Raw genomic sequence first — 27,209 nt, forward strand, 5'->3', positions numbered from 1 at the left:
AGTGACTTAAGAGAAGAGTCTGCAATGGCATGCTAAGAAAGAAGGCTTAAGGGTATAAATACTTGAAGGGTAAACAAGCTATCAGAGCTGCAAAGTATGCAAAATTGAGGACTGAACAAAGATTTGTAATCTACAAATGAAATTATAAGTTGTATTAGATCAAAGCCTTACTGTTACTCTCTAACAATTGTATCAGTCTAGGGTAAACACATTGATTAAGGTTGACCTAATAGTCATTTGTAAATCATTTTTAACTGGGTGACATTATAAGTGAATGGTCTAAAGTCTTCTAACAAGGCTCACTCCTAATAGGGTGATTAAAATCATTTAAGAGGGTCACATTTAATAATGTGTATTGTAACCTTTAACAAGGTTGGCCTTTCACAGGGCATTAGTTCAGAAGAGTGAAAAGAGTAGCATGTTGCTGGTGGTTTTTTCCAAATTGAGTTTCCACGTAAATCATTGTGTCAAGTGTGTTGATGAATCTGTTATGTTTCATGTTTTACATTTCTACAAAGTTGATTTGATAGTAACCTACAATTTTTAAGTGATTGCATAATCTTATGGATGCATGCATGATGAGTAATGTTTTATGGGTTCACTAAGTTGTGAAAAGATTTATTTATACATTTGGACCTTAGATAATTGATTCACCCCCCCTCTTAGTTATTCTAAAGTATTCCAACAATTGGTATCAGAGCCATCTACTTAACAGGACTAGTTTGAAGGTACTAGAAGCACAAAGATCAAGATGTCAAAACGAGAAGTACCCAAGCTGAATAGAGATCACTTTCCTGCATGGAAAAGTTTGATGAAGCTATACTTTGGAGGACTTGGAGATCATGCATAATCTACCATTTCTATTGAGCATGTTGATTCTACTTAAAGATATGAAGAAGAAGAAGAAATAACACAACTAGGCAATGCTGGAGTTTGCCTTTGCCCTAAGTTATGTCAAATTTGATGATATGAAAGGCCTTAACAGTGCAAAGAAAATGTGAGATTCCCTAACCACTATCTATGGGGGAGATGCAAATGTTCTAAGAGCTAAAGCTGAAAGTCTTAGAGGTAAGTTTGCTGATATGAGAATGGAAGAAGGTGAAAATATTGCTCAATATGTTGAAAGGATAAAAGAAGTTTTTAATGCAATAAGAGGAGCTATTGGTAATATAATTGATGATACTATACTAAGAAAAGTTTTAAGGACATTATTTCCTATATATTCTATTAGAGTTTCTACAATTCAAGAACTGAGATGTATTCCAAGGAATAAACTATCACTTGAAGGTCTAGTAGGTAGACTCACTGCTTTTGAGCTATCTAACTTTGATAATTACAGACCTAAAAAGATTGAATCTACTTTCAAAGCTAAATTTTTAAAGGAACCTAATCAGAAGAAGAAGAAAAAGAAGAAGTATGTGTCTGGTGACAGTGATACAGATGAGGAGGATGTTGAACAACTTGAAGCACTACTGGCAAGAAGATTCCACAAAGGTAAAGGCAAGTTTAAAGGTAAGTTTCCTATCATTTGTTTCAATTGCAATGAGGTTGGTCATATTGCTACTAGATATCTAGAGAAGAAGAACTATAGAGGTGGTGACAAGTGCAAGAGCAGAAGAGATGAAGACAACAAGGATTACAAAGATAAAGGCAAGAAGTCATGCTACATTTCTAAAGAGGAAATAAAAGAAGAATCTAATAAACATGATGATGAAGTGGTGTATGTTGCAATGAAGGACAAATCTGATGAAGATGAGGCAACTACACTTGTGACTTGTGTGAACAAGAATGATAGATGGATCATTGATAGTGGATATTCACATCACATGACTAGAGACAAAAGTAAGTTCATTAACCTAAATTGTTATGATGGAAATAGTGTAAGATTTTGTAATGATGCACCATGTCTAATAAAAGGGAAAGGTTCTATCAAACTCATAGATAAGATTTTATGTGACAATGGTTACTATGTTGAAGGATTTAACTATAATTTGTTGAGTGTTTCACAACTGAATAATTTGGGATGTAAGGTTGAGTTTGAAAACAAAATTTCTAAGATATATGATACAAATGGGAAACTGATTGGAGAGGGTGATCAAACTAGAAGTAATCTATTCTATCTTGATATAGATGATGCTACTTGTCTTGTTATAAAATTTCATGATGTATGGCTATGGCACAAGAGGTTATGTCATGTTAACTTTGATAACTTGGTTAGTATCAGTAATATGAAGAAAGTTAGAGGTTTGCCTAAATTAAAGAAGCTTGATAATGTAATGTGCAAACAATGTTAGTTAGGCAAAATGACAGAGTCAAGTTTTAAGAGTAAAACTTATACCTCTAAAGGAATACTAGAGATTGTTCGTACTAACTTGTGTGGACCAATTGATGTGAAAAGCTACAAAGGAGATAAGTCCATTATGTTGCTTGTTGATGACTATTCTAGGATGATGATAGTTATGTTTTTGAAACAAAAATTTGATGCTTTCCAAATGTTTTAGTGGTACTTAGAAAGAGTTGAGAAGGAAATAGGTAAAAGTATGAAGTGTTTAAGATCTAACATAGGAAGATATTTCACATCAAACAAGTTTGAAATATTTTGTAATGATAGAGGAATCAAAAGATAGACATCTACCCCTAGAACACCTCCACAAAATGGAATAACTAAAAGGAGGAATAGATCTATAATGGACTGTGGTAGAACACTCATGATGGAGAAGAATGTTGCTTTGAAATATTGGAGAGAAGTTGTAAGTATAGCTGTCTATACCTTGAATTGTGTGCAAATCAAGAAAGGTACTCATTTAATACCTTTTGAACTATGGTATGGAAACTTACCCAATGTAAAATACTTTAAGGTATTTGAAAGTAAATGTTATATTCTTAAAGATGTTACGAATGGTAAACTTGATGCAAAAAGTGAAGAAGGTATATTCCTAGGATACTCCACAAGAAGTAAAGCTTATAAGTTTTAAATACTAACACTAACAAAATTATGGAAAGTACAAATGTGAACTTTGATGAATATACAAAGGTCTATAAGCTGAACCTATGAAAGAACCAGAAGAATAAAAATTATTTGTATACTTTTATGAATGTATGCCTACTGATGAAGCTGCTGCAAATCAAGCTACAAATCAACAACAAGTTTCAGTGACTGTCGAGTCACACCCTATGAATGTCGAGTTACATTCAACAACCAAACTACCTATAGACGTCAAGTTACCGAATGAAGTGGATGCACATTTTGATTCTAAGATTAGTGTACATGAAATAGATGTTGTGCTACCTGATAGAGATGTACACAGTGACTCTGAAGTTGAAAGACAAAATAAAGAAACAAGAGCTGAACTAAGATTGTCTAAGTATGTCAAAAGACATCATCCTACTACTCAAATCATTAGAGATAAAGATGCTAGACCAATGACAAGAAACAAATTGAGAAATGATATATGTTTGTTGAGCATGAAGGAACCCAAATTAGTGAGAGATGCTTTAGAAGATGATTAATAGAGTAAAGCCATGGAAGAAGAGATAGATCAAATTATGAAAAATAAAACATGGACTCTAGTTTCTAGACTAGAAGACAAAAATGCGATTGGTACCAAGTGGGTATTTAGAAACATGCTAGATGAAATGGTGAAGTCACAAGGAACAAAGCAAGACTAGTTTGCAAGAGATATGCACAAGAAGAAGGAATTGACTATGGAGAGACATTCACTCCTGTTGCTAGATTGGAAGGATTAAGAACTTTACTTGCTTATGCTGCATACAAAGATTTCAAAGTTTATCAAATGGATGTTAAATCTACATTTTTGAATGGTATATTAGTGGAAGAAGTTTACATTGAAAAACCATAAGGTTTTGTTGATGTTAACAATAAGAACATGGTATGTAGACTACACAATGCTATATATGGTTTGAAACAAGCACCAAGAGCATGGTATGAGAGACTTCATAATTATCTTGTGAAGATTGGATTTGAAAGGACTAATGATAACAACAATCTATACATGAAGATAAAGAAATGAAAAGGTATTTTGTTATCTAAAATTTTTGTTGATGATATCATATTTGGAGGTCAAGATGCTTTATGTAAAGATTTTGCAAATTAGATGAAGCAAGAATTTGAGATGCCCATGTTTGGAGATCAAATTCTTTGTAGGTTTGTAAGTATATCAGATGAAATATGGTATATACATCACAAAGTCAAAGTATGTCAAGGAAATATTGAATTTTTTTGGATTGGAGGATTCCAAACCAGTAAGTACACCTATGGTAACATGACACAAGTTGTCAAAGAATGATGATTCAACTAAGGTGAATCAAATATTGTACAGGTTTATGATTGGCAAATTGCCATATGTAGTACATAGCAGACTTGCTATTGCATTATTTGTAGGGATGGTTGCAAGATTCTCTTCTAATCCAAGGGAGAATCATTTGATGGTTGTAAAAAGAATAATGAGATATCTGAAAGGAATAGAAGAGTTTTGTCTATACTATAAGAAGAATGAAAAATTTGAATTGAGAGCCTACACTGATGCTGATTGGGCTGGAAACATTGATGATAGAAAGAGCACTAGTGGAGGAGCATTTTACTTAGGCAAGAGACTAGTAAAATGGACTAGCAAGAAACAAAATTACACTTCACAATCTATTGCTGAAGTTGAATATGTTGCTGCTACTATAAATTGTACAAACATTGTATGGATCAAATAGTCACTCAAAGGTATGAAGGAAGAGATCAGAGAACTAGTAATACTTTATTGTGATAATACAAGTGCTATCAATATATCAAAGAATCTTGTGATACACACAAAGACTAAGCACATTAAAATCAAGTATCATTACTTGAGAGAGTTAGTTCAAGATAAATAGGTGAAGATGGAATATGTCAACACAAAAGAACAAACTGCTAATATCTTCACAAAAGCATTACCTAAGGATGCTCATGAGTATCTAAGAGGTAAACTAGGGGTGATACCCCTATCTAAGGCTATCTAAGTAACAAGAGGAGTGCCTTGCATCAAACAAGCTGATGTTCATATGTTACACATTGATGCAAAGGTTCTTACTTTAGGAGCTACCTAAAGTAATCAAAGAGCTAAAACTTCAAATCAGTCACAAGTAAGATGACAAAAGGAGAAATTGAAGAAACTAAAAAAGTTTATATCTGTCATGTTAAAAATGATAAGTCTTTGGAATTGTTATCAAAGAGGGAGAGTTTTACTGATCAAGAGTGATTGAATAATCAAGGGGGAGAGATTATATTAGGAGAGCATTATTGTAAAAAAAGGGAGAGTTTATTGATCCTAAGAGGGAGATAATTGCTAAAGAAGGAGATAGTTTTTGATCATGAGTGTAAAGAAAGAGAAATCCTAACATTCACCTAGTAAGAGGGAGATATAGTAAGAGGGAGTTATAAGAAAGTGTTTTGTAACCTATTCAAAAGATGGAAGTTGCTAATATAGGGAGAGATTTCAATACAAGTTTTCTTTTTGGTATTGTCTCACTATTTTAACCTAGTTAGTTGGTTGAACAAGGTGTTTACCATTTGGTTGATTAGTTTGGTTTGCCATCAATACCAAAGAGGGAGATTGTTGAGAATAGATTTAAAAGATCATTATAGAGGGAGATTTTTGAAACTAGATTGAAAGAAAGAGATTGTTGAAGAAGACTATGTGTTTCAATCATTGTTTTGTCATTGATGTCAAACCTGCTATTTACTGGTAAGAAAATTGCTTATAAGATTTAAGTACTATCACTTATTTGATTGATGAAGAAGATTTCATCAAAAGATGTAACAACAACACCTAGAGGAAAGGTTGAGTTATGATTATGTAATGAAGTACAAGAATTAATTAAGACATTGATAACATAACGTATTGATAATATACTTAAGGATACAAAGGCTGGTTACACTAAGAAAGTTTAGAAGAACAAATTACACAAAGTTTGTCTGCCAAGATTGACCAAGTGGATGGTAGATGCCAAGCAAAGACAAAGCAAGCCAAGTATAAAATAAGTTGGAGCTGAGTAAAAGTTCATTCCAGTGTATGTCAAACATAATAGTGGATGCCGAGTAAAGTTTAGTTGATATTGAGCACCAGCAAACATTAGTTCATGCCAAGTGATTTCATAGTAGATGCCAAGAAAAATAGTATGTGTCAAGCATCAAAAACTTGATAATGCCGAGCTGCTGCATTATTCAAAAGATTGTAAATTCAATGGATTTGAGCTGGAAAATTTGTTTTCTTGGATTATATGGAATAGGTGGAAAATAAGGTTGATGAGCTGGTGGTACAAAATTCAAGGTAAATTGTTTTTAGGGAAATTCAAAGTGGATTCTAGGAGAAGTTTCTAGAACAAATATGAGATATGGCATAGATACATTGTATCCTACCTAATCCATCCAAACCCTAAATTGGAGAATGGAGAATGAGCAGATAAAGATCTTAATTTCCTATTTATAGGAATGGCTGGTCATAAAGTAAGATTGTCATGTGTGAGAGCCTAAGAGAGACAAGGAGTTAAGGGTTTTTCTTTATCTAGTGACTTAAGAGAAGAGTCTACAATGACATGTTGAGAAAGAAGGCTTAAGGGTATGAATGCTTGAAGGTTGAGCAAACTATTAGAGATGCAAAGTATGAAGGCCAAGCAAAATTGAGGATTGAATAGAGATCTATAATCTATAAATGAAGTTGTAAGTTGTATCAAATCAAAGCCTTACTATTACTCTCTAACAATTGTACCAGTCTAGGGTAAATCCTTTGGATTAAGGTTGACCTAACAAACTATTTGTGAATCCTTTAATTGGGTGACATTCCAAATGAATGGTCTAAAGTCCTCTAACAAGGCTTACTACTAACAGGGCGATTGAATTCCTTTAACAGGGTCACATTTAACAGTGTGTATTGTAACCTCTAACAAGGTTGGCCTTTCACAGGGCATCAATTCAGAAGAGTGAAAAGAGTAGCATGTTACTAGTGGTATTTTGCAAATTGGGTTTCCACATAAATCATTGTGTCAAGTATGTTGATGAAGCTGTTATGTTTCATGTTTTACATTTCTACAAAGTTGATTTGACAATAACCTACAAGTTTTAAGTGATTGCATAATCTTATAGATGCATGCATGATGGCTAATGTTTTATGGGTTCACTAAGTTGTGAAAAGTTTTATTTATATATCTAGACCTTGGCTAACTGATTCACCCCCACCCCATCCCCCATCTTAGTTATTCTAAAGTATTCCAATAGAAGTCATTCCTTTGTTTGCTATACTAGATGAATGTTTTACACATTTTCTATTGGGTATTCTTGGAGCATGTCAAGACTATAAATTTAGTTTGTTGTAGCTTGGAATTTTCTATTGGATCAGTGTTGTGACTTCTAGAAACCTTACTCCTTTGCACAAATAACTAGATGCTTTCTTTCTACTCCTTTCCACTTTTTTGATACTAACAATGTAAAAGGTCACTATTTTTATGCCATTTGCTCCATCTATATGTGCTTTTAACAAGATTAGATTTCCTTGTATGATGTAAATGGTTCCCATTCTAAAGTTTGGGATTCAATTGCTCAAATCTTTAAAATTCCATCCTTATTTTTTTTATGAAACTCAAATGTTGTGGCTCTCGTTCTATTTGTTGAAGCTTTTGCTATTGAAGGAAGATGAAATTTTTCTAAAGCTTTTGAAACTATTGCTTGGTATTTTACTATTTATTTCTCTAGTTTTCATTACTACTGGCCATCATAATTGGAAACAATAGGGTTTTTTGAAGAAGAACACAATCCTTATTGGGCATTTGCTTGTCATTATGGCTGCTCACATGCTATCCCTTAATTATGCCTCTTAATTCTACATGTTTTTAGCATATTGATGTAACACTGCTATGCTCCTTATCTTTGTATTTGAAAAGAATTATGATAATTCTCATACTCTTTTACCAGATATTGCTACATTATAAAGCCAAAACTGTGGTTGATGACCATTTCTTGAAAGTTTGTGGTTGTTTTAGATGACTTTTGTGCTAAGTTTATAGCCATGATTTAATTTGTTGATAGGTATTTCTTTGTTGTTGTTTTCAAACAAAAGTTTGAAGCTTCAAGGGTCTTAGGATGCCATTATCATCTCTCTTTATTTTTTTAGATTTTTCTTGTTTGATAATACCCCTTATTGCTCCATCCAATTTTGATCCATTTGTATAGAATGTACTTATGAAAATACATTTGTTGCAATTTCTACAATTTATTTATAGTTCCTTTCCCATACATATATACTTTATAACAACACGAATAATAAATTTTCATTTCATTTATGTTCAAAAATATATTATAATCTACAAGCACTCTGCTTGTAATACCCCTCTTGTAGCATTTCTAATGGTTTTGTGCTACTCTTTCTCTTGAAAATAGTTCTTTTATTATATTCAAACATGTAAGTGAAATGTGAATTTTTTCCCTCTTCTGCTTTTGTGCATAGCTTTTCAACTTGCTAGTTTTGAAACACATTCTTTGACTATTGTTTTACATCCATGTTCATAGACATACTCTTCTATTGTAACTTTCTTCTCAGAATGCATAAGATGTTTATCCACTCTATTTTTACTCATACTTCTCAAAACTGAAAAATAAAGCTCCTACTCTTTGTGATGTTTATCCTTTATCAACACTAAATGCATTTCTTTGTTATACTTTTACCTTTATCACACTTGCTCGCATATATTAAAGTAAAAGGTTTCAAAATTGTTAGTAATGTCCCTTTAATACTTCTATTCTTCTTTTTTACTTGTCTTGATCAGCTTCATAGGTCCTATTTCTCATAGGTATTTCGGGCTCAATAACCCTTGTGGGAGCCTATTGTTATATCCGTGAATCCATTAGAAACATGATGTTGCATAGTAGACAAACATGTTAGTAGTAAAGTATTTCAGAGTGATTGTTTTCTTTTCTTTGCTGATATATATTTTTGTTTTGTGAAGATGAATGACATGATAGGAAAATGAATGAGGTGAACTGAGAGACTTTGCATTACTTGGATCCATCAGGTCTAACAATTTTCCTATGAATGCAAGGTTCAGATGCATGGATGGAATGTGGTTCGAGGCAACAAATGGATGGAAGCAGATGGATGCATGTCAACCAGTCATTATAGGAAATGACTGGTGCCCTTGAATTTCTACTCTCTCCTCTTCCCTTTCATGTTATTTACTTTGGTAGAGTAGGAATATATTTCAAGAACTTAGGGACTACTCTCATAGTCACTTATGTGAAAGAATTTGACAAATTCACCATTCTTTGATTAACACAATTCTTTTGTAAATATTAGTTGTATATTTGAAATGAATAATAATACAAGGACATTTATTATTCTTTCATTATGAATGAAAAGTTTTTTCTACAATTTTTAATATAAGTTGAAAATGATAAACATGAATACTTTACTTCATTTGTTCTTTTTAGAAGTGAATTTTAACATAAGTTAAAAATAGGCAACAATATTAAAGAAACCTTCCAGAGTTCCATCAATAAGAAATGAGATTTTAGGAGTTGATATACATTGAAAAATGATATTGATCCATTGATGTGAAAATCCAAATGCTTCTACAGATTCACATAAGAATCTCCAGTCCACCTTATTGTATACTTTCTGAATATCTAATTTCATTAGCATTCTTGCCTCCTTATTCCTTGATGTTGAATGAATAGTTTCTTGGATAATTGATATACCATTTAAAATGGATCTACCTGGCACAAACCCTATTTGTTCTTCCAAGATGAATTTGGGAAGAAGAACTCTAAGTCCATTTGCTAAAGCTTTAGATAAAATCTTATAAATACTATTACAGAGAGCTACCGGTCTAAAGTCACCTAGTTCCTTAGTGTCACTTTTTTTGGTATGAGGGTTAAGAATGTATGATTAATTTCTATTAATAGTGAACCTCCATTTCTTGATGCTTTGATTTCTTTCCATAAATCTTCCCCTATAATTTCCTAGCATTTCTAAAAGAAGAAAGCCTAGAATCCATCTAGTCTTGGTGATTTATCAGGATTAATATTAAAAAGTGTTGTTTTAATTTCTATTAGTGAGAAAGGTTTATTGAGAGACTTATTATCTTCTTCAGAGATAATTTTTGGGATTTCCTTCAACATCTTATCTTGAGCTACTCGGTTTGAGGTTTCAAAGTTAATTAAGATATTCTCAAAATAATCTACAAATACCTCTAATATTTTGGCCCGATTTTCTTCCATGTTACCCTCTTTATTTTTAATTTTCATGATATTGTTTATTGCTCTATGATATAGAATACTACTGTGTAAGTATCTTGTGCCAAAATTTTCTCCCTCGATTTTTGTTTCCGAAACATTTCCTCTATAGCTAAAATCTCTTCCCATTTTGAGAGTAGTTTTTCTTTAATATATATCTCATTATGCATTCCTTTCTCAATAATTTATTGGTTTAACTTATTCAATTCTTCTTCTATTTTCAATTTTTCTTTGAATATGTTGTTAAATTACAATTTGTTCCATTTTAGGATTTTTTCTTTGACCATTTTTAGTTTGGAAACAAAGAAAAATATTTTTGACCCTTGAACTTGTCCTTCTTTCCATCATCTTTTAATATTTTCCATAAAATTCTTATCTAGGAACCACATTTTTTCGCAATTAAATGGATTTCTTATTGATTTTGTAGGTTCAACTAAATCTAATTTTATAGGGAAATGATTCAAACTAGCAAGTAGCAAAATATTTGCTTTAATTTCCATATATATATTGCTTTAGGTCTCCTCTAAAGAAGAATCTGTCTAGTCTCTTTGCTATATAGCTGAAATATTTCCTCCTATTGTTCTATGTGAATATTCCATTATTAAATGGAATATCTATTAATGTACTTTTTTTTGTGCAATTTCTGAAGTCCACTATAGCTCATGAAATAGTTTGTGATCCCCCATAAATTTATTATCTTTTTAGTATTGCATTAAAATATCCTCCAATGAAAATGTTTTCACTCTGATAAATTCCCAGGAAGGAACTAGTATCATTCCAAACTATTACTTTGTCTGTCATTTGGGTGGTACCATAGATGTTTAACAATATAATCTGGAGGTGGTTTCTTAGACTAGAGACTCTTCACCCCATCCAATTATGTTAATAGACATTATATTTATCTCTTTCTTTCAAAGGTTTCAGACAATTCTTAGTCCTCCTAAAGCTCCATTTGATTCCTTCAGTGCTATTTTCCATTGAGCTAGTTTCAGTCTTAACTTGTTCCCTTCTTTTGTATTTAATTTGGTTTTTTGAATTAGTATGACTTTTGATTCAAATACTATGAGATTATGCTTTAGCAAGAGTTTCTTGCTAGGGACATTTAGTCCCCTAGCATTCCAGGTTGTGATTCTCATTGATCCTTGGGAAGATCTTCCCCTTCCCTGCATGTAGGATCTCACTTATCTTTGTTTGCTCCTTTTCTTGTCCTACTATCTCCCTTAGTTCTTTTAGTGATTTCCTTCCTCTTTTTGGTTTTTGTTTTCCATAATTCAAAGTTTTAAATCCTTTTGGTTCGATGGATATTCCTATATTATCCAAGGTAAAACTCTTTCCAAGGATATCTACTCTTTGATTGAAGCTAATACATCTTCCCCCTTCGCATTATGTTCTTCCTCTTTTAGTAATTCTCTGATCATCTAATCTTCTAATGTTGTTTCTTCTTTCTCTAAGTCCTTACCTTCTTCGAGGTAGCCTAAGTTCTCTTCTTCTTCATAGGTTCGGTTTGTCTCCTCCATTACTCCAAATTCTTCCCATATTTGGTTGTTCCCTTGTTGATTTTCCTAATCTTCCCTTTGGATACCTATTTGGCTATTCTTAAAGTCTAACTGTTTAATTATTGTTTCTATCTCCATTTGGTATTAGAGGCTCCTTTTTAATGTCTTTTTCCATCTATTTTTCCTCTTCCTTACTAAATTCAACTAGGTCCTTTCCATTAGTTGGTGTTTTATTGGAATTTATAACTCTTTGTCTTTGTCTTTTTTTTGATAGTGACATTACTCCAATGTTTTGAAGTTGTTGTTGGGATGTTTGTGTGTTGTACTTGTCTTTCTATTTTTTCTTTTACTAGTTTGGTTTGACTCTTCCCCTCTAACTTATGTCTTTCCAATTCTAGACTATTGTTGTTGTTTACTTCTAGATCTCGGTTCCTTTCTAATATACCCCATTTCTTTATGATTGCTTCTTTTGCCAACTTTTCTGCTTCTACTCTTGCTTCTTCTGATATCTTTTCTACTTCTTTATCCTTAGGTTTTTTTCCTTTATGCTCCATGTGTTTTTGCTCTTCTATTATTACTTGATCCTCTAAGTCATTTTGTAGAAGAAATTCATGAGTTAGTTTATTCAAGGCTTTCATATTGAGTTCCATCTCTTCTAGATTTTCCTTCTCTCTTCTGCATTCTTCACCTTTTTTGAATTTTGATAGTTTGCACTGATTTTCCTATTTTTTATTCAATTCTACTATTGGTTCTTCTATTCTCTTTGTGTATTCCATTTGATCCTCTTGTGCTGCTACCGTATATCTTCCTTGCCTCTTTTTTTTCCCTTCTATGAATATTTGTGGGTTTTTTCTACTTATTAGGTTTCCTTCTTTCTGTCATCTACCTTTTTCCGCAGTTGCTGATGTTCCTTAAGGTTTCTTTTAGATTATTATCAGTATTATACTTGCTCCTACTATTCCATGTATTTCTCCTTTGTAATTAGTTATTTTTTTATAGATTTAATCTATGTTTGACCTAGCTCTATGTTGATTATGAATTTGATCTTGATTGATTATGAATTTGATCTTACTTGAAGTTTTAAAGTTTTCTTCAATCCCTACTAGGTTTCCTAAGGATTTTCCTAGCTTGCTTAGGATTACAATGCCATTTCATTCTAGTGGGAAGTTTTTGCTTTCTATCCATTTTGCAATTTGTTGTTTCTTGTTGCTATTTTCATAGAAATTTGGTTCCCATGCCATGAATTTAACTGACTATCCTTTGTACAAATAATTAGATAATCCTACTAATTCATTCTTGATTCTAATATTTAGACACTGTAGATACAATCAATGCTTAGCATAAGTGATGATACTTACTTGGGAGCTGCAAATCTTTGCTAGATTTCTTACCAATTTTTCTTTTTAGTTTTCCAGCCCATTCCAAATGGTGTATACTCCTAATTCAGAGCATTCCTGCCATATTTTCTTGCTAGGTTCATTAATAATAATAACAATGTCTTGGTTATCATCAAGACTAGTTCCTTTGCGATGAATATTCTTGATTTCTCCATGCTTGAGTAGATTTAACCGCCTTTTTCTATGAGGTGGAATATAGATAGGGATTTGGCAGAGCTAAAGGGTAAAGTACTCTACCCTTTGTCTTGATCTACTATCAGGGGGGTTAGGTTTAGGTGAGCCTAAATGAATAATATTCACTATAAAGACATTTAGAGGTCATGGAATATTGCAAAAATTTGGAGATTGTCTATGGAGATTTCCCTATGAGTTTGAGTTTTTTGGGCTATCCCCATTTTTTGTGAATTTAGTCTTGCTAAAGAAATCTTTTTGATTCTTTAGTTTCTCTGGCTCTTTTTCTATGATAGTTCTTGATTTTTCTTTTTTTGGGTATTGCTTGTTCTCTTCATTTTTTGATTTACTACCTGCTGCCAATCACTTCCATTTTGATCTTCATTGTTCTTCCAGCTAATGGCTATTGCTACATTTTATGCTTCATGGACTCAAACTAGGACTTCAAATCAATTTATTTTTTCTATAGATTTGTTGGATCGATTTCCTTCTTATTCTATAGATAATGCTTCAAAACTATTCCTAGTTTTGAATGGGTTGGATACAACTGAGCTTTGAAATCTAGATTTAAAGGTCAATATAGGGTTTTATGAATGACCATGGCTGCTTGATATGGGGTAATGATATGCACTTTTATTAAATTTTTCTTTTTTCGTGAAGACTTATTTTTTCACTCTATTCGTCATTTTTCGTAAACATAGATAATGATTATTCAATGAATATGAAACATATTTATCATGGTAATATTATTATTAAATAATAAATTATAATTTATTAAATTAATTATATAATAATAAGATATAATATAAATCATATTATAGGCAAGAGCCTACAACACATTGGTAAATTGTGAGCCTCTTATTAGGGAGGTCTTGGGTTTGAATCTACTCGAGATTAACACATAATAATAATTAATCTTAATAATTGTAATAAATAAGAAATAATCTAGGATTTGGCTGATTACTTATTTAAAAAAATCATATTACATTTATTCTAAACTAATAAATTATCAAAATATTAAATGAGATATTTTGTTCTTTATTGAAATGATCTGAACTAGGTCATTACAATGGTATTAGAGCTAGGTTCCTGCCAATGATGTAGTCGAGGTAAATACAACTAAAAAAAAAGAAAAAAAAGACACTTAATAAAAAGAATTCATCCTCGGCAGAAGACTAAATTAGATAAGATCAAGGAACTACATTATAGAAACAACAAATATGCATTCAACATTGTATGGGAAGAAGACTGAGGGAGGTTCCATATCAAGTAATCTCAAAGCATTTATCTGATTTCATATAGTGCAACCTTCAACATTGAGGTAAGATAATTTTTTTGCCTACTTTAATGAATTGCGCAACAAAGAGAGGAAGACTATCCTAATCAACAATGGGTCATACGTGGATGTTGGGAATGAAGAATTACACAATAGAAGAAATATGAGTAGTAATAGGAGAGGAAGAACACCAATGAAGCTAATGCCATTGAACAAGACTAATCCATATAGAAGTAATAAAAGGCTTGGATTTATAGAACTAGGCACCATTAATTTTCTTCTTACCTTATATTGATCCATACTTGCATCAAAGGCATACACTTAAGATAGCATGGAGAAGTGACAATCCTACTATTTGGTAGTGTTACCATATATCATCAACAATATAAGTGATTAGGAGATGATGAGGGCATTTAACTACCAATAAACATAGGTAATGTTAGAGTCTAGATACATACCCCTGATGTTCGGCAAATATAATCACACAAGAAATAAAATATTGATTCACAAGTGCAAGACACAATAAATTTCAATTCTTATTTTCGATCATAATTCATCATTTGCATGAGAGTCACACTTCATTAGATTTTAGGGTGGAGAAGAACATTAAATCAACAATGATATGATCTGAAATCATGGCAGATGGATGTATCTCAAAAAACTATTCATTATTTACATCCTGATTGGTCATAGTAATTGGAGAATGAAATACAATAATTACCATCAAATTAGGGTGAGATGAAAATTAATCATACAAAATTCTAATGTGTTTGATCAACATATAGGAAGTGTTATTAGATTAGAGATGTAAGGCCAGAAAACAAAAATAGATTATTTCCCCCAAATGCAAATCATCTTAGGGAAGCTCACAGATAGGATTTAGAAGGAAAGAGTGACCTTTATACATGAAGACTTAGAAAAATATTATTAGTAGTTGCTCTCATGGTTGAGGTCAAAAGAAAGATTTTTAAAATGACAATAAGGATCTATAGTTTGAAGATAACATGAAAAAGATCATCATTAGCATTGAAAAATCAACCTTATTTGCAAAAGCAAGTGAGAAATAAATAGTGACCAATATGGAAAGATGGAACACAAAGATTATAATATTATTAAGAAAATACATATGGAAGATAAAAAGAACTATAAACCAAGATCAAGCAATCACTAGATCACCTAAGAAATTATACTATTTGCAAAGGATGATTCAAATGATAAGGATAGATGGAACAAAATCACCATGTATTGAACAAGTTGACATTAGCAATGTAATGGTATACAAGACAACTAATGGAGACAATAGTAGGAGATAATCAGTAAGAGAATATTTTAACATTACAATCTACATGGACAAAAGTAATACAAAATGGTGGAGAGATGGAGTGCTTAGATTAATATCATCACTAATCAATGCTTGTACTTCAGTCAACTAATAAAATTAGCCAATAGGGATGAATGACATTCCTTCATTACTAATTTAAATTATTCTTGACAATATTCAACAAATTACTTACCAAATATACAATCAACTTTAAATGACCATAGTCAACAAATATATAAAAAGGAATAGATAAATAATAAAGGATCAATATATGTAATATCAGATACGAATGCAATGGCAGATGGAAACATATTATGTTAAAGTAATAACTTTAGTTGGATCTGATATCAATATATGGAAAATACATATACATGTGTATATGTATTTACATGCATATGTATATGTATATATATATATATATAAATATATATGTGTGTGTGTGTGTTTACATATATATATACATATACATATACATATACGTATATGTATATACCTATACATATACGTATATACATATACGTATATGTATATACATATACATATATACATATATATGTATATATACACACACACATATATATATATTAATATATACAGATCGATCAGGACATGATTATAAAATATCAAATAGCATGAGATATCAGTATGCACAGTAAATCAAACATATACACATATGTATGTATGTATGTATGTATATGTATATATATATATGTGTGTGTGTGTGTGTATATACATATATATGTATATATGTATATGTATATACATATACATATATATATACTTGGCACTCCCTTAGATTTACATCCATATTGGAATTCCTTTGTGCCAACATGATTGAATTACTCCCCCACCCCTTGTGCAAACTGCCTACCCATTACACTTGAAAAGAATACTTCTTTCTAAATTCTTGTTTTGGTTACACTCATCTCTTATCTTTGTTATCCATGTTATTTATTACATTCCTTTTGATAATCTTCTATCTTTCCCTTATGTGTTTAATTTCATTATAGATGGTAGAATTACTACTACTCGAGGAAAGAAACAATCTACCCAAGGCTCCTTAATGGTTCTCACCCATATTGGGACTCGATTGCCTCAACATGATTGGATTACTCTTTCCCCTGTGCAAATTCCCTACCCATCATGAACTTAAACACAAAAGGATTCTAAGTAATGTAATGGATGAAAAGAATAACATATGGAATGAAGTTATGTTGCACATCTTGAATCAATCCTCCTATAACATAATTGTCAAATATAAGTTAATTTATGATTTCTCTCATAGGCTTTAGTTGATCACACCATTTATTAGCTATTCTAATTATTGCAAAAGTCACTCTATTTTACTATCAATCATTTTAATTTATTTCCAATTCAACACTAGAAACAATATTATTAGGCATCCCCTATAGGAAAAATACCTCCATAATATTGTGAATCAAAGTTCCATATTTTGCCATTATGTAATTAAACACATAAGGGGAAAGATGAATGACAACCAAAAGAATTATGAATATGATAAGAAGTATAACATGATAACAAGGAGAAAGTGGGTGCAACTAAAACAAGAATTTAGAAGGTAGAACTCTTTTTAAGTACGTAAGGGGTAGGGAATGATTTGATTACATTGGGACAAGAGAGTCCCAATAAGGATGTAAATTTGAGGGAGTCCCAAGTAGATCATTTCCAAACTCGAGCAACAATAATAATCTACAAATACCTCTGATATTTTGGCTGGATTTTCTTCCATCTCACCCTCTTTATGATTTTGTTTATTGCTCTGTGATATAGAGTACTACCATGAAAGTATTTTGTGTTTCGATCCCCTTCTGCCAACCTTTTCTCCCTTGATTTTTGTTTCCAAAACATTTCCTCCTTAGCTAAAATATCTGTGTGTTTTGCGAGTAGTTCTTTTTCTTTAATAAATTTCTCATTATCCATTCCTTTCTTAATAATTTATTGGTTTAAATTATTCAATTCTTCTTCTATTTTTTAGTTTTTCTTTGAATATGTTGTTAAATTGTGATTTGTTCCATTTTAGGATTTTTTTTCTTTGACCATTTTTAGTTTGGAAACAAAGAAAAATATTTTTGACCCTTGAACTTGTCCTTCTTTCCACCAACTTCTATTGTTTTCCATAAAATTCTTATCTAGGAACCACATTTTTTCACATTTAAATAAATTTCTCATCAGTTTTATAGGTTCAACTAAATCTAATTATATAGGAAAATGATCCGAACTAGCAAGTGGTAAGATATCTTTTTTAATTTCCATATCTATATTGCTTAGATCTCCTCAAATGAAGAATCTATCTAATCTCTCTACTATATAGCTAAAATCTTTCCTACTATTGTTCCATGTGAATATTCAAGATATTCTTAAAAGTGGGTGCAACTAAAACAACAATTTAGAAGGAAGAACTCTTTTTAAGTATGTAATGGGTAGGGAGTTTGCACCCGGGGGGGGAGTGATTCAATTATGTTGGGGCAAGAGAGTCCCAATATGGATGTAAATATTTGAGAGTCCCAAGTAGATTGTTTCCAAACTTGAGTAGTAGTAATAATCTACAAATACCTCTAATATTTTGGCCAGATTTTCTTCCATGTTACACCAACATAATTGAATTATGAATGAAAACCAAAAGAATTATGAATATGATAAGAAGTATAACATGATAAATGGATAACAAGGAAAAAGTGAGTGCAACTAAAATAAGAATATAGAAGGAAGAACTTTTTTTAAGTATGTAATGGGTAGGGAGTTTGCACAGGTTGGGGGGAATATGGATGTAACTATGAGGGAGTCCCAAGCAGATTGTTTCCAAACTTGAGAAGAACTAATTCTACCATCCACTATAGAATTAGATACATGAGAGAAAGTCTACAATTAAGGGATAATTGTTAGGGCACCCTATTATAGTACTAGCTAAGGAAAAATTTCTATAACTCACATCTTCAAGAAATTTAATTTCTATATAGGGCGAATGAGCACAATGTTCATGGTGAAAATTGTGACCTTTCTTATTTCAAAATATGAAAAGGAATCTATCAAAGTTTTAACATGTATACTCTGTGTCTATCATGCATTAGTTTTTTTTTTTTTTTTTTTTGTATCTTCATGCACTTGTTTGCCTACATCATGTCTTCATGCATTAATGTGTTTGTTTTGTTTCTTCATGCATTTGTGTGTTTAGATCATGTTTGCATTGTGTCTTCATGCATTAATGCTCCTACTTCATGTATGCTATGTGTCTTCGTTATACTCTCACATAAGTCATCATATATTAACACTCATACTTTGACAAGTGTTTATCAGATATGTAGGAAAGAGAATGTGTTCGAGTTATGAATCAATTAGGATCACATCAATTTCTTGAGGACAAGAAAATTTGAGAAAGGCAAACTTGTCACGTCCCAATTTAAGTAGGATATTAATTTTAATATTATGAAAATAAGTAATAAATAATAAAATAATAAATTTAAAATATATTATTAAAAATATAATTACAACTATAATCAAATATAGAAAATTAATATAAAGTATATTAATTGTCCAATAATAAATAAATAAATAAATAATGAATCAACTTGGATGTATATGTAATATGATAAATGTTGTAGTATTTAATACTATAAATAAAATGAATAATAATATATTATTAACATACATATATAAATTAATAGTATCTAATAATCACTAATAATAATTGTAATAATAGATTTAATATGAAACAAAGAGATGGCTATGAATAGGAATGCCTATTAAATCTTAACTTATTAGGTGATATAAATGGAATCTTAGTCTGATCAAGGAGGGATACATAAAATCTTATCAAATATTTGATTACTTATTATAAGAATTGTAATGTGCAATGACAACCCTTAGAGTTACTATGCCCCCCACCCCCACAAAACCCTCCCCTATGGATTAGAGGTCACAAGGGTACTCTTCAACCAAGTGTTGTCTATGTTCCCACTTCCAAATTTGTCAAATTTACATGTAGTTCTCCTTAGTGAGTTTCTCAAAGGACCTACACACAGGTTCCCATAAACCCAAGATTTCATTAATATTTTCCTCATTTCATAAGATTAATTTCACAACTTAGAAACCCCTTGTATAACACTTCTCTTCCAAGATTATTGAGGATTCTAGATCAAGTTCATCCTAATAATATTCATAATCCAACTTGAATGTCCTAAGTTTTCTAAGGTTATTATTCAACATGAAAATACTATTGAGATAATGTGTCTTGCACACATTGCATAATATTTTTTATATTATTTTATTTTATTTTATTATGTAATTTTGTATTTAGGAGGACCTAGATGGACGCACAACATTTAAAGATTTTCATGGAATATACTTGATGAGTTGTATTGTAACATTGTGATAGTATTTCATGTATTATTTAATATTGGAGAAAATAATTATATTTTCATTATTAAATGTGGGGTCAATGGGTTAGGTAGCACATGGTTTATGTAATATGACTTGGTAATTTTTTGGGACTTGCTACTATATAAGCAACCACAAGGGTAGTTATATAGACAAGACAAAAAAGATAGAAGGCAAAAAGGGAAAGAGTCGAGCAGGACAAGGCTTGATAGGTTAGCCAAGGGAGCATTTGTGAAAGTTAGAAGCATGACATGTGATGTGTGGATTCATGCTTGTTCACATGGATTGCTTGGTAGTGGCTATAACTTTGAAGACTTCCATGGTTGTATTGCAATGGTGTTTTTGTTGAATAATACATGGTGATGGATGCTTTTAGAGGCTTAGTTTTTTCTCTCAATGAGGAACTCCAGGGTATATCTTGTGTCACAATTTTTGTGGGTATGTTGTATATTCTCTTGCATGTGGATTTCAATTGCTTATTTATTTCATATCTATTATGGGTTATGTGGAAACAATTATATTATTTCTTGCAAGTTTCCTTACAAGTGGTATTAGAGCTATGGTTTTATTATTGTAACCCTAGATTGAATCCATGGGAATGCATGAGAGAATAAAAGAAAGGGCAAGATATATGAGTTGTTTATTACAGATTTGAGGGTTTTGGGTTTTTCTATTATGATAGGATGTTGTTAGATTTTGGCCATGTGAAATTGTTAGACAAAAGATTTTTTTTGATGTTTCATTTAAATGAGGGTTTTAGGGCAGCTTGTAGAAATGACCTCCTAGGTAAAAACAGACCTTACCATTAGATCCAAGTTGATGTTTCTATAAATTTTGACATATAATATGCCCTAGTTTGGCCATGTTTAGAGGAAATGAAAGAGTTTTTTAATTTCAACCCATGATGACCATCAAATTTAATCCCATTAGAATTATTTTACAAAAAATTAAAGTGAAAATGGTAAAAATATTGTCTTAGTATAATAGCCATAACTTTCTCTCAGGATATCAGATTTCAGACTTCTTATAGGCATTGGAAAGCTAATTCAGAGTAGTAGCACTACAACTTGGTGCAGGTTTTGTTATGAGATTTTGACATTGTGTCAAGTTTTAAGAGTCTAAAAGTTAGATGTTATTTATTTTGAGCACAAATTAGGGCATAACTTGAGCATATAGAGTCAGATTTTGGACTTTGAGCATTCAACAGAAAGATCTTGGAGAGCTCTACACATTGGTTTGGATTTGCTATAGGTTTGGCCTAATTTATTTGGTGATATATTGATTTGAACAATTTGTGATATATATTGACTATGGTAACATTGTGAGTTTATGACATTGTATATTTTTTGAGATTTGGATTTGATGTCATTGTCAACTCAGTTCATATTTTAGATTGGTCTCATGATGATATGGTTATTAGTGTTTGATTTGGATATATATGATGACTTGTTGGTTCCACAAGTTGTGTAGTGTTGTAAGTGGTCTATACTTATAGGTTACATTTATGACTTGGTTATGGGTTGTCTTTGCCCATTGATCTTTCATTATTGATGCATATTCAGATTGGTGGCTTGGATTTGGGTTGTCTATGCCCTAAGTCACATAATTTTTTATTTTTCTTCATGTAGAAGGGATGAGATATTATCACCAGATATAGTCATGATGGAGGATTATAGTTGACTATTTTATGCTGATAGGTTGGACATATTGAGAATCAGATGCTTAGTTTATGGATGTGATCATGGTGCCATGGATTTTGGCATGACATGATTGGATATATAGGTACATCCTTGATGTTCATTGGTTTGGATTCCTGATTTGGTTATGGTGGTATATCTTCTTGGTTGAGGATCATGGTTATTTGGTTTCTTTTGAGGAGCTCATGATGTGCACTTTGAGTTCTTTGATGGTTTGATGCCTTGGTTAATTTACATGTTTAGAAGATTTTTTTTTCCATCATGATGTCATGAATAGTTTGGATATATGGTTTAGTGGGAGTTTGTGATAGTGATGAGATGAAAATGCAAGATTAGTTCCTGGTTTGGTTTGTATCTTCTTGGTTTGGAGATCTTGGTTTCACTTGGTATTGACACTTTTATTGTGTGTATAGACCCAGAGGATCTTCATGTAGGAGATGGATTTTATGATGCCTTGGTACCATGGTTGAGTGAGATTTTTTTGGCATTGATATATTTATTGGGTGTTTGTAGATGTTGAAGTTTTGTCTTAGATCCTATTGTTGCAGAAGCATCTTTGATATTTGCATGATGCACTTGTTATCTTCATGGTGTGTGAAGATGGTTCTTCATGGTATATGGAGATGGTTTTCTTCATGGTGTGTGGAGATGGTTGCATCTTGAGGAGTAATGGGGTTCTTGGTAAAAGTGTGGTTTATGCTTTCATTTGACATGTTATCCTTGGTGTTAGGATGGTTTCATTTTTATGTCATGATATACTCTTGATATGTGTTTAACATTTTTTGACATTAGTATGTCCATATGGAGCATGTTATCTCTTTGGTTGAGATGGTTAGATCATGTTGTCATCATTGTTAGAACTTTAACAATGATCTTGGTTTAGTTTCTTGGTATTGAGTACATTGATCATAAGCTGGATACTTCATGATATTGCTATGTTGCATTTGGATTTGGCATAGATTGATTATTTATAGGTGCTTATGAATACATAGAGATGGTGGTGATGCTAATTTCTTTTGGATTAGAGAAGTATTTATTTGGACAATTGTTTGGTTTTAGTAAGAAGTTTGAGGGGCATTCACCTAATATGGACTTGAGAGGAGATTTTTCTTAGACAAGTCTTGGTTGGAGACTTGTATATCTTGATGAGCATTCTCATTCCCTACTCTTGGTCTACTTGACAGTTTTCTACTTGAGAGGTATAGCCCATTGTTTCTCTCAGGTGCATTATGTTTATGCTTGTCTTTCATGGATATGGATCTTGAGCTATGGTACATGAGTACTATGGAGGGCTCATTTGAGAGATGGTTTAGCATTGGTTATCTCCATTTTCATATGTTTTTATGTTCATTCAGTTTGGGAGATGGTTTTATATTGGGCATATTCCTTGGATTATGAATGGTTTACGAGTTTGATATTCTGGTGAGAGGATTACATTTATGATTAGTTATATGGTATGGTTTGGGTGTTGTTGTGACTTCTTGGTTGGGGTTTTATGGAGGAGATCATACTTTTATAGTTTACATCTAGAGGTGTGTGTAGTAGGACATGATATAGGTTATGATTTGCATAGTTTCTCTTTGATCTTGGTTATCTTCCTGGATGTTCAGTTTCACTTACATTGGATTTGAGATTGGTTGGAGATTTTGATCACTAGTTTTTGTTCATTTATTTCATGTGAGAGATCACATGGTTATTCCTTTATCTCTTTCCTTTTTTGGTTGTAGAGAACTTGGGAGATTGTTGGAGACTTGTTATGAGAGTTGTTCTTACAAGTTAATTAGTTTATGTGTTGTGGATGTCCTTGAGACTACATGGATTTATTTATTTAAGATGTTGTGAGTGGATTAGTTAGAGATTTGAAATTATCTTTTGTAGTGGGAGCTTTTTGGTATATATGTGGAAGGCATTTCTCTCGAGGCTTGTGATTATAGGTTGCAGATTGGATATGTTGATGATGTGAGATTCACTTGGTATACCATTAGAGGTATGGATAGTTGGATGGGTTTGGCACTTATTATGGGTGCTATTTTAGCTATGGATATTTTGGAAACTATAGATACATATGATTACCTTTGGATCAAGTTTTTGTGCTTGGAATTTTAGTTGGTACAAGATTAATTTATGATCTTCTAATGCGATAGGTTGGGTGTCTCTCTTTGGATGAATTCTATCTATGTTTAGAGGTAGTGACTTCATTCATGTTTGAGAAGTTGGATAATTTGATTTTGTTGCAGGTACTAAGATTGAGCACTTCATGTACTTTGATCGATAATGGTGGATGTACTAGGAGTGAACACCCTTGTTCATTTATGTTGCTACAAATTGACCCTTTGCAATGTATATAACACATGGAAGATTGTTGAGATAATGTGTGTTGCACACATTGCATACTATTTTTTATATTGTATTATTTTATTTTATTATGTAATGTTGTATCTAGGAGCACCTAAATGGACGTGCAACATGTAAAAATTCTTGTGAGATATACTTGATGAGTTGTATTGTAACATTGTGATAATATTTCATGTAATTAGTTAATATTGGGAAAAATAATTATATTTTAAATATATTTATAATATTAAATGTGGGGTCAATGGGTTAGGTAGCACATGGTTTTAGCACATGATTTATGTAATACCACTTGGTAGTTTTGTGGGACTAGCTACTATATAAGTAGCCACAAGGGTAGTTTTAGAGACAAGATAAAAAAAAAAAAATGTAAAAAGGGAAAGAGTCGAGCAGGACAAGGCTTGATAGGTTAGCCAAGGGAGCATTTGTGAAAGTTGGAAGTATGGCATGGGATGTGTGAATTCATTCTTGTTCACATGGATTGCTTGGTAGTGGCTATAGCTTTGAAGGCTTCCATGGTTGTATTGAAATGGTGTTTTTGTTGAATAATAGATGGTGATGGATGCTTTTGGAGGCTAGGTTTTTTCCTCAATGAGGGTTTCCCAAGGTATATCTTGTGTTACAATTTTTGTGGGTATGTTGTATATTCTCTTGCATGTGGATTTCAATTGCATATTTATTTCAGATCTATTATGGGTCATGTGAAAATGATTATATTATTTCTTTCAAGTTTCCTTATAAATACCTAAATTTATATAAGCACATAGGGAAACACTTCCTTTCAAAATTCATGTAATAGATTCAATATGGACATCCTTAAGCTCAATCGGTTTCCATATTTCTTGTAGTCATGTAGAGTTTCCCTACCCTAATTCTTAAATACTATTCTATAATTATATGGCACATATTATTAATTCATTAGGACAAGAGGATAAAATGACAATAGAGGAACTTAATACACCTATTGCTGCATTGATAGAATTTGTAATGGTCCATTATTGCATGCACCATGATATCTTCCTAATGTCATACTACATAAATATTTTCAATAACATAATTATATAAAATGTCATTGGTCCTACATCATAGGTTTATCCTTGCCTTAGCCATGATTCATAACAAACATATCATCATCCAATACATTGTAATGCCCTTTCTATAGTTTCTTGGATAGCTCCTCTATCAAGGTTATTGTACTTAACAAGTCATTATGTGTCATAAAGTCAAGTAAAGCTCTTATCAATTATCTTAAGTTGGATTATTAAGGGTATCAATTTTCATATCTAGGATATGTTTTAAAATAGTTTATTTAGTACCATATACTATGTGATTCCACCAAGGTTATTATGCATTTCTACGATGAAGCTTGTATTGAGTCGTATTTCTAGTAAACAATAAAAGGAGTTCAATGTAACTTAGATCCTACATATTAGTAACACCTTATTAATAGACAAAAGATGTGATATTCATGTTATATCTTCATAACTTAAGAGCCTCTCAAATTCTACAACTTATCATGTTGTTAAAGTCAAATTCTTACTATTCAGAACATTACTCAAATGGAGGTTTTATTTGGGCTTGATGTAAGATACCCCAATCCTAAAAGATACAATTACAAATAATCATCACATAATACAATACTTGTCACTCCATAGCATCTCAATTCCACCTATTCCCTAAAAATAATAATTTAATTTCCACTCCAATAATGTTACAACAGAGTATATCTTATGATATAATTAAAACCAATAATTACATAATATGCTCACTTGCCCTTTTCTACATAAAAATGAACCATTCAAGATATTTCCTTTGATAATATGATAGACTACTAAAACACACACCAAGTAGCATGAGATATCTTAACCACGTGCATTAAGAAAAATCCCATATTCATTTGATCTAAATTACAATTTAGCCATTCAACTTGACGAGACAATAAATTATGATATAATAGTACTTCCACAAAGAGAGGAACTTATAAATTGATACCATTTTAAGAGAGTAACATTATGGAGATGTATATTGGAAGCATGAATGCTGATGATATGGGGGAGTATTGTAGAAACAAGATTAGATCATTATCATGGTAATATGTTACATTCATGGCTGTGTTTGTCATTGATGTCAACATAGCAATTTTTTGTGGTATCTGATAAAAGAACAACAAAAAGATTAAGTTGGTACAGACTGATTGTTGAGTACTTTCACTATCAAGGTTAAAGGGAGATTATACTAAGTGTCTAGTATATGTAGCTAACCTTAGAAGCATAAGATATGAAGTCTGGAAGAAGTTATGCAAGAAGAATGGAAGAAGAATATTCTGAGATAGAGTTTATAGAAGCTTGTTCTGGTAAACTTGTTATATCTCTTAGTAGAGTTGTTATTCTAGAAACCTAAAGTTAAAGATGTGTAGAGGACATGTTGGAGATGATGTGGCTAAGCTTTCTTGTCATAATATTACATGTATGGAAATTTATTCAAGTTACAAGGTGAAAAATTAATGTTGTTGCTAAGTGTAACGTGTTCTTAAAGTGGTGCTATAATAATTAATTGAGAAAGTGTAATAGCTGACTCAGTGTTGTTGTATGGATTCAATATAAAGGAAGGACATTTTCCTTTATCATGTATAGATGAAAGTGAATAATTATAAGCAACACAAAGAGAAAACTATGAAGATAAGCAAAGCAGAGTGAAGGTGAAGGAAACTTTGTTGCCCAGATTTTATTGTGTGATCTGAAGTTTGATACTTGGATCTGAGGTTTGTGACCTGGTCTAGAAGGTCTGAAAGTGATTGGTTTGGTTGATAGGATAGAGGAAAGAAGTTAAAGTAT

The sequence above is a fragment of the Cupressus sempervirens genome, chromosome 4, assembly GCF_028749045.1.
Source record: "Cupressus sempervirens isolate cs-2001-9-10 chromosome 4, ASM2874904v1, whole genome shotgun sequence".
Taxonomy (NCBI): domain Eukaryota; kingdom Viridiplantae; phylum Streptophyta; class Pinopsida; order Cupressales; family Cupressaceae; genus Cupressus; species Cupressus sempervirens.